This window comes from Lichenostomus cassidix, chromosome 3 (genome assembly GCF_008360975.1).
Source record: "Lichenostomus cassidix isolate B80296 chromosome 3, HeHo_3.0, whole genome shotgun sequence".
Lineage (NCBI taxonomy): Eukaryota > Metazoa > Chordata > Aves > Passeriformes > Meliphagidae > Lichenostomus > Lichenostomus cassidix.
In genome coordinates, this window is record NC_139483.1 from 109,636,564 (window position 1) to 109,646,611 (window position 10,048).

At 46.8% G+C, this 10,048-nt stretch overlaps 1 protein-coding gene across 2 annotated transcripts in view; it reads right to left on the bottom strand.

Annotated features, from left to right (window-relative positions):
* The window catches only part of BLK (BLK proto-oncogene, Src family tyrosine kinase), a 43,273-nt gene extending 38,461 nt beyond the window's left edge, over positions 1-4,812 (bottom strand). The window contains exon 1 of one of the 2 annotated variants that reach the window (XM_085057145.1): positions 4,300-4,807. The gene's annotated coding sequence lies outside the window, so the exon portion shown is untranslated. Of the gene's footprint in view, positions 1-4,299 lie in introns of both variants that reach the window. The other variant, XM_085057146.1, reaches the window with a different exon arrangement.
* Between the last annotated feature and the right edge of the window lie 5,236 nt (positions 4,813-10,048).

A 10,048-nucleotide genomic window follows, 5' to 3' on the forward strand; every position in this document is an offset into this window, starting at 1 on the left:
GGGGGAAAAAAAGCATTCCATGGGAAATCACCACCTTTCAAAAGGTTCTGTCACAGAAACACCATGAATATTGGCAGCTTTCACTGGAAAAAAAAGAATAATAATCATGCAAGTTTGCTGCATTAATGTCTCAAACAGCTGTGCTCTTCTTCCTATGCTTCTAAAATGGTCAAGGCCAAATATGCAAGAGACAGCCAGGAAAAACTGCCGAGATAAAAGTCAATTTAAAGCTTTTCTATCAATTTCTCTGTGTGCTCAGTACAGCATCACTTCTCCCTCTTTCCATCACGCACCGCAGGTGACGCCTTCATTTTTCCTTAGGTCAAATATAACCTCTATTCAAAGCCCACTTCTCCAGAATCATCCCCCCATAGGCAAATTTGAGATGTTCTGCCCCAAATTTCGTGGTTCTAAGTCGTTCACATAACCCTGGATTGCCACCATGGCTCAGGTGTTGGGCAAGAAACTGTCTGGGCTGAAAGAAGTCCAGCAGCTCCTCTGCCCGTGGCATTTTGTATGATTTTTCTTTCCCACCCCAGGTTTTTTTGAGAAGAAGGACGTTCCATGTATGAGGAAACACCATCCTGTAGTAAATTTGGATCATGGAGACCTGGGCATGGGGCTAAGCACCTCTTGTGCCTCTTGGCCATAAGGTCTCTTTATCAAGGGACAAAAAGAGTTTTTCAACCAACCTTCATCCCCCAAAATCATTCCCTATTCTGCCATCACCAAGGCAAATCAGATATCCCAGATGCTGAGCAATTTTTCATTCTTCTTCCCTCATTAAGTAGGGAAGAATTCCTCTGTGAGCCACATATTTATTATTTCTGCTGCGTCTCCTCTGTCCTGTTTGACACACAGGACCACAGGGGTGCTGCTCGCTGCTTTCTGATCAGTAACGCAATCCAAGGCTTCCAGAGGAGCAGAAATCATCAGTGGGATTGGATCAAATTTGGGAAGCGATTTTATAAATATGTAAGTAAATAAATAAAGAGGGGGAAATGCAGGAGGATGATTTTAAAAGCACATTTTGAAAAGCACATTTCAGTTCAGAAGCCACGTGCATTTCACGGGGTGGCAGATATGTAGGATTGGCCTCAAGAAGATCATTAATATTAGGATCTCCTAACTTGTACATCAAAGCTTTCAGTAATGGAAATTCCCACTGCTTCCTATCAATCTATCCCAGCCACCCAATTCCCATAGGCTTAAAATTACTTCCTGATGACCAACACTAATTTCCTTCACAGAAATACTCATGACTCCTCGTGCTGCCCACAGTGGATATCCCATCCCTGGAAGTGTCCAAAGCCAGGTTGGACAGGGCTTGGAGCAACCTGGGATAGTGGAAGGTGTCCCTGCCCATGGCAGGAGTGGAATGAGATGATCCTTAAGGTCCTTTCCCACCCAAACCATTCCATGATTCCACAGTGGACAAGAAGTTATTCTCTCCCTCTTTGCTGTGTCTCCAGAAAATGAAGCAGCATTACTTCTTTCAATAATTCCTCATAAAATTCCTCACACTTCCCACACCTCAGCTCAACCATGTCCCTCTCCTCCAGGCATTTCTCACTGGGTTTGGAAGTTTGGATAGGAAAGCCCACAACGTTTTCTGAATGAAAACTGACCAACATTAACAAAGACAAAATTGCTCTGTAAAACCACAGAAACATTGTTCTCCTGCTCCATTGCAATATTTTCTTGGAAAATAGAATTGAAACCCATTTTTTAACTTCTACACAAGGACCTGCTGTGGTTTGAGTAGGGTTTTTGATGGTGGGGAAGATTTTTTTGGCTGGCCAGTGGGATGGATTTAAACCTGATATGGAAAACAGGATGACGTGTGAGAAGCAAATGTCTTGTCCAGCATGAAATATTGGAATTCTGGTTTACATTCCTATTTATTTCTAAGCAAGAACCATGACCCTGCATAGCCTGTTTTGTCCAGTGATGTTCAGTGGTGCAACCACTTCTTCCACAAAGAGCATCACAACCCTGAGGCTGTAATTTGTCGCCAAAACCTCTGCAAGGGGGAATTGCATCCTTTTTCACCCCCTCCCAGCTACTTCTAATCTTGAAATGTGGTGTCAGCCTAACGAAAAAAGCTGACTTGCACCACGAGGAATTAAGACATGGATGGAAACTTTGGGGGATGGAGAGGATTCCAGCAGGATTTAGCCCCAGGTGTCCTGAAAGATTTTTTGCCCATGATAGAACCCCAGCAGGAAATGGTTGGCTACAAGGGAACTCACTCACATGGAGGCAACGCTTGGTTGCCTCCAGAGTCTCATCAACCGTGGAAGAGTAGTGAGGAAATTCCTTCTTTAAGAGAAAAAGAATGGAAAGAATGAGTGGAAGGAAGGAGGGCAAATAATGATGAAGTAATAGTGTGCCTAGGAGCTCCTACTCTGCTCAACACATTCCTGCAATCCCTGTGAAATCCATCCCTGTGCATCCCTGTTTCCACACCTGCCTGGGATGACAAAAAATGTGGGCTATTTCTGAAAATGTCCTCAAGAACTATTTGGATGCTGATGTGCCCATAAAAGTGCCACAGAGAATTAAATGTTGAAAGGTCAAGAAAACAGGAATAAAGGAGATGATAGCCATGTTTGGAATGGACACACAGCCCAAATTACCTGGAAATGGGATGCCCATCCTGGGTCATTTTGGGTTTATTTAAGAGGGGCTGGGGAGGACACCAGCTCATCTGAGAGTTTGGGGTATAACAGCATCCCAGAGTATCCCATACTGATTAAACTAAACATGAAAAGTCATTGGAAAAGCAGATGAAGAATAATGGAGCAGCACCTTTGCAAAATTTTCACTTAAATATGCCTTGGGCCTTTCCTCCTCCATCAGAAAATTCAGTTTTTAACTTTGCAATCCTCATGGGACAGCAATAGCCCTGTATTGGCAGAACAAAACAAGAATGGGCCAGAAGGTTTTTTTCACTGACTTTTGGGTATCAGTATAACGAAAATGCTGCAGGAGGTCTGGGAGAAGAGAGCAAAACGTGAGCAACAAATCACAAGCTCTGCAGCCCTCAAATCTTCTGCTAAAAATGACTGAAACCTTGACAGAATGACTGACCGAGCATATTAATGAGGGTGCCTTGGCTGCCCTGCAGCTGTCCTTTTTTTTATTCCTCATTTCCATCTGCCTTCTCCATCGCCAGCACGTTCCCAAGCAGGGACCACGTGTGTGTGCTCTGCATGCAGCAGGAACCCTCACTGCTGCCAGTGTCCTGGTTTTGTACTGTTAAAGATCCATAATCAATTAAATACCAGAGCAGCCTGGCGTGAGAGGCAAGAAATAGCCCCAGATCATGAGTGGGGTAACCAAAGCACCTTGAAGAGGAAACACCTGAGGAGGTCTGAGATGCAAATACCCCACAGCACAGCACATGTTCTTCCCTCCCAGCAGTGCCACAGCAAGCACAGATATCCTGAAATATCCATGCTCCAACTTGGAGCTCTGGAATTTTGAGCCTGACTTAAATTTTAGTCAAAAATGGAATTTATGGGCTTAACACAGATCCAGCAAAGTGACCAGGGTAGAAGCAGCAAGTCCACTCTTCCTACAGCTCCACTGGGAGATCTCCAACTTTACCAGAAACTTTGCCTGCAACCAGAGTTAGCTTTGCAGTGGTTTCACCAGCTTGAGTGGAGGAGCTGGTGAAAGCAAAATATCACATCCAATGAGGCCATTCAAGCAATTGGTGGGGTGGGAGAAGGCAAAAATCCTTAAAGTCCCCAAATGTGCCTCCCCACAGATGTGGAATTAAAGATTCAACCCTTCACTGCACCGTCCACACCACCCAAAAATGGCTGAGTTGGAAGCTGAGCACCCAAACTTCCACCTGCCCTCAACTTCAGAACTGGGTCCCTGATTTCCCTTTCTCCTGTCACTCTCATTTTCAAGAAATTCAGTTGGATGAAACTCATTCACTCCTTGCTGTCATCTACTTGCACTATTTTTAAGAGAAAAAAGGTTGGTCTGTGCCTGAGAGAGAACCTACTGGATGAGCATCCAACTTGGAGCATCATTCCCACCTCAGAGTGTTCCCAATTCCAGAATTTGGATGCTGCCAGGAGGAAAGACAGACACACACCCTACCCTGGTCCACGGCAACAGTTTGGCTCATTGGACATCCCACCCTAATCCTAAAGGCCTTAATAATCACTGGTCCATAGATAAGCCAAATCTTTTAGGGAATACACCCAGTGGAGCACCACTTCCAGCAGACAACAGGCTGCAGGAAGAAAGGAAAACTGCTGGAAAATCATCTGTGCTTACCTTGAGAGTCCTGTGTTTGGATTAAATCATATCCTGTTCGATCTGAGCTGCTCAGCAGAGCTGAAAACCCCCTTCCAGATCATCAGCTTAGGACCATCAACTCCTTCTCAGTCTCTTGGAAAGAGAGACCCCAATTCTTCTTGTCCTTGCACGTCGAGCTGCTGTGGGTCGTTTCCTGCAGCCAGCAGCTGAATGACAACTGGAAGTGGTTTGTTACCCCTGCAACAGTGGAGGGCTGGCACTGTAACCACACTGCTCACACACTACTAATATTAGAACGGGGTCTACCTTAAGAGAACCGTTACCCACAAAGGCTCCTCAGGCTGTAAAAAGTCCTGTCTTTTGCAAAAAACGCCCCTGATTGCTCTCATTCAGCCTGGGGTGAGCTGAAAGCCATCCCCTGGAGGCTCAGGGTATAAAGCTGGTCTAAAAATGGGAGGAGAAATATGGGTCTGGAGTTGTCTAAATTGGCCCATTCAGAGCTCAGAAAAGTCTGGGCCAGTAGGAGGGGTGGGGTTATTTATTGCATGCTCTTAACTTTCAGAGATCTTATCACCAGTCAGGTTGAGTCTGAGATGTTTCCCTTTTTGTAATCAGCTGGGTTACGGGGCTGTAACCTCACTCACTTTCCATTTGAGTTTCTGTTTCCGCTTCAGATCTCACCTAAAGAGGCTGGTCATGTTCTTCCTCCTTTCTTCAACGAGTACAAGACAGCTGATGCCATTTAGGGCAAGGGGGGAAGAGCACAGGAGACAGCTGACAGCACATCCTGAGATCTCTGTATCACTTGTGTGAAAGATTTTGTGAGATCTGCCTTCCCCCCTCTGTTTTGTGCAATTAATTGCTTGTGGTGTGCACAAAGCTCTGCCTGTGCTGAGCACCCAATGCCCACCTGGAGCTGCTGTGGGTGAAGCTCAGCTCAGATCTCACTGCACTGGGGGATTTCAGTGCCTTCTGTTCCCAAGGGTCTTTGGGCACCAGAGAATCACAGAACTGTTTGGGTTAGAAGGGAAAATAAGGCTCATCTCATCCCACATCCTGCCATGGGAGGGACTCATTCCACTATCCCAGGTTGCTCCAAGCCCTGTCCAGCCTGGCCTTGGACACTTCCAGGGATTCAGGAGCAGCCACAGCTTCTCTGGGCAACCTGTGCCAGGGCCTCACCACCCTCCCAGCCAAGAATTCCTTCCAAATATCCCATCTCTCCCTGCCCTCTGGCAGTGGGAAGCCATTCCCTGTGTCCTGTCCCTCCATCCCTTGTCCCCAGTCCCTCTCCAGCTCTCCTGGAGCCCCTTTAGGCACTGGCAGGAGCTCTGAGCTCTCCCTGGATCCTTCTCCAGGTGAACACCCCCAGCTCTCCCAGCCTGGCTCCAGAGCAGAGGAGCTCCAGCCCTTGGAGCATCTCCATGGTCTCCTCTGGAATCACTCCAGAAGCTCCAGGTCCCTCCTATTTTCACCATACAACGCTGTGAAGCTCCACCATTCTCATTTCCACCCTCATTTCTGCAGGGTTCCAGACCCACCAGCTCATCTGAAGGCCAGGAAACTGATGAGTGTCACCTCCTGATGCTGCTGGATTTGGGATAAAACTGCTGCACGTTGGGACAAGGAGAGAGGAAAACCAGCCAGAGCTTCATCCAACAGGAAAACAGGGATCCTGCCTGAGGCTGGCCAAGCAATGGGATGTTTTTCAGCTCTTTTCTTTGAGATGAAAACCTTATATAAGAGAAGGTTGAATCTTCACTCTTGGTCCTGCAGTTTCAAGGATCACCTCTGGCTAAGATAACACTGTCCTGCTGATGGATTTCTGCAGGAGAAGTTGTCTGGAGGCAAATTCCAAAGTATGGGTCTCTCTGGAATAGTGGACATGGGGAGTGTTGCAAACATTTGATTTTATGGCTCATTCATCAGGCTGAACAAACAGCAAAGCAGGGGAGTCTAACAAGCAAACACATTTCAAGTGCTGTTCTCATTTTAATGTCCCCAAAAGAGTTGGTTTGATTTAGAAATAAAAATTTAAAAAAGAAATCCAACAGCTTGGGTGGAAGAAGAAAAAATCCAATTATTGGTCTTTCTTTTTTTTTTTTGTCCTGCATTGAGGAGATTGTTGAAGTGAAACTGTGTTTCCTGACAATCAGTGACAAATCCAGGAAATCTCTGCCAGCTCTTGCCATGGGAGAGAGCATGTAGGATCTTTGTAGGATATGGGGTGACAAGGGAGGAAAGCTGGAGCTTGGACTCCACCCTTCATCCACCCCAACTTAAAGCAGGTGTCTGTGTTACCTTTCCCTTCCTCACAAAGCCAAGGAAATGAGTTCAGGGCAATCAGAGCATTTTTAAACTGAATTTTGAGGAGATGGTGCTCATCCAAGACCCCCCAGTCCTGTGGTTTTTGGTGGTGAAGCCTTTCTGGGTGGACAGATAAAGACTGGAGGAGGAAATTTGGAATAACTAGCACTTCTGGAAATAATTTACAAATATTTTTAGTAAAACTGGAACTGAAATCCCTTTTTTTTTTCCCAGCAAAGAAGAGAGGTGGAAAAAATACACATTAGTCCTGAGATTTTAAATGCTTTTTACTTCTATGGATTGTTGCAATGAATTGGGTTAGTAGGTTTGTCAAAGGAAAGCCATGACAAATGAGCCAGTCAAAATCTTTGGAAAAGGTCTTGATTTTGTTTGGAAATGATTTCTAGTTTTTCAGGTCTTAGAAAATTTTTTTGAGTTGAAGGAGAAATAATTCAGTGACTCAATATACACATTTACAGAGTTAGTTGTGGAATCTAACTGGATTAATAAATCCAAATGGATTTACTTTTACCTTTGAAAAAACAAACTGGCTGAAAATTCCCACCATGATTTTGGTTGGATTTCAGGCATCATTGCCCTTTCCTTTTTTCTTTGATGTTTGACTCACCTGGGAGAAACCCATAGAGAAAATAATGTAGATACCAGGAAGGAACCTGGGATTGTGGAATGTGTCTTCCCATGGCAAGGGATTGGAATGAGATGATCTTTAAGGTCTCTTCCAACCCAAACCATTCCATGTTTCTGTGAAGACTGAAACAGTGCCAGGTCCCTCAGTGATCCATGGAGATGAGCAGCCAGGTGACCACAAGTGACCTCGGCAGCCCTTGGGGACACCAAGGGACAGCATTACCTGGAGACCTGCTGCCCTCTGTAGGTGCCTCTGCCACATCTCCAGGCTGATTTGCTCCCAGGTGATCCCCCAGCCATGCCAGAGGACTTTCCTGGTACAAATCCCTGTGGAGGGAAGGGAGGCAGCAGCTGGCTAGGATGGGATAATGATGGTTGGAGCACCACAGACTCCTCTTCCCATCCTGGGCAGGCAGAGCTCCAGGGTTCAAACTGAAAGAGAGAGGGTTTAGATGAGATATTAGGAAAAAATTATTCTCTATGAGGCTGGTGAGGCTCTGGCCTCAGAGAAGCTGTGGCTGCCCCTGGATCCCTGGAAGTGTCCAAGGCCAGGCTGGACAGGGCTTGGAGCAACCCGGGATAGTGGAAGGTGTCCCTGCCCATGGCAGGGGGTGGAACTGGATGATTTTTAAGATCCCTTCCCACCCAAACCCTTCCATGATTCTGTGAATTACCACTACAGCAAGCAATTCCCAGCTTGGGCTTTGCAAAACCACATCCCAGCAAGAACTCAGGCTTGGATCCTTGTGTTCCCAATAATTCTACAGTTCACTGGAAAAGGTCCTGTGCCCAGGGGTGATGTGGGAACTGGCAGACTCCAGAGCTCTGAGTGAAACAGAAAGGATTCTTTGTATCTGAGGAAAGGAAAAAAGCACTGGGCCTTAGGTGTGGGCAGTGTTGGTGTTGCACAAGTTTATTTTGACTCATCCCACAAAATCTCAGGTGTCCTCTGCAGGTGGTTTGTGTTACAGCATCACCAGTGGGAGCATCACTGCTCTTCAGCAGCTCCCCACCAGGTTTTTCAGATGAAGACAACATAACCAAGATAAATCCAGGCCAAAAAAAATTCAGACCCCATGGATTGGATTCAGAGGCTGCAGCCTTTCACTGCTATCTTATGGCAGCTCGTTTGAAATCCATTACGCAACTGAATTAAAAATAAACATTTACAGAGGAGGGAGAGGGTGACAGTGTGTGGTCTGTTCCTGTGAGGAGACAGACAGACATCCAGCCTTGGGAGCAACACCTCTGCTGGTAAACTCACCCTGCTAGACCTGGGCTCTGGCCATGAGGCCAACTGACCCTGTCTGGCCACATCCCTGTGATTAAACACTGCTGGCTATCAAATCTGGGTGGCTGAATCCGACTTGTTTGTCAGGAAGGAGCCCCAGATTGTTCATTCCTGAGCCATGTGCTGGGATTGCTCATCCCACATCAAAACCAGGCCAGGGATTGGGTTTCATCCTGTGTCTGTCTGTTCCCTGGTGCTGTTTGGTTCATCAGCAGGAGCCCAGTTTTGGTTTGGATAAGATGTTGCAGGAAATGTTAAATCTCCACGTGTTTGATGGACCAGGCTCTGCTCTGTGGGGCCCAGAAATAGGATAAGAGGAAAGGGATAAGTGATGCCCAGCAAGTTCCACCTGGACATGAGGAAGAACTTCTTGCCTGGGCTGTGACCAAACACTGAACAGATCCCACAGAGGGTGTGAAGTCTCCCTCACTGAGAATATTCCAGAATTATCTGCACACAGACCTGTGCCCTGTGCTCTGGGATGAGAGGCTGGACCAGGTGATCCACTGTGCTCCCTTCCAACCTGACCCATCCTGGGATTCTGGGATTCCTTGCTAAGAGCTGTAGGTCTCTGTCAGATGGTTTTAACACGCAGACAACAACTCTTCCATCTCCCTTGGTGCCTCTCCATCATCAGCAGCCTTCAGGTGCCTCCCTGCAGCACAGCAGGAGCTGATCACCAGGCTGAGTTTGCATATGCAGATCTGAAATCTGACCAAAAAAAGGGTGCTGGCGAAGCAAAAATAAATTAGAAAATTTTTAAAGATTTGCATTTTCATCAGAAATGTGAAAACGCTGCTCTTCACTCTGAATCTGCACTGCTGCATCCAGGGCACCCCCTCCCCTGCACCCCAAACTTCCAATCCCAATTCCAGGCACAGCCTCTAAATGACTGTGGGGGTCTGGGGTACCCCTGGCATTGGAAGGGAGGTGGGAAATCCCAGCCCTGCCATGCAGAGCTCAGCAAGGAGCTGTAAATCTCTCCCGGTTGCTCACAGGGGTGGGGAGGAGGTTTAGGCACCAGAAAGGAAGGGTGAAAAAAAAGAAAAAAAAAAATGCTGTGAAGGGGTTTCTCTCACAAAAGCTGAACGTGGGAATGTGGGAAGGGGCCTGGATGGTTGGGGGTCGATGGCCAAGGCTTAACCCTTCGCAGCACCAGGTTTGCAAACGTGGGCAGTGGCTCTGAGCCACCAGATGTGTGAGGTGTGGGAGGTTTTGGACAGCTGTCCCCAGGCTTTGAGGGGTTAACCTCCAATTTCTGAGGAAGGAAGGAAGGAAGGAAGGAAGGAAGGAAGGAAGGAAGGAAGGAAGGAAGGAAGGAAGGAAGGAAGGAAGGAAGGAAGGAAGGAAGGAAAAAAAAAAAAAAAAAAAAAAAGGAAGGAAGGAAGGAAGGAAGGAAGGAAGGAAGGAAGAAGGAAGGAAGGAAGGAAGGAAGGAAGGAAGGAAGGAAGGAAGGAAGGAAGGAAGGAAGGAAGGAAGGAAGGAAGGAAGGAAGGAAGGAAGGAAGGAAGGAAGGAAGGA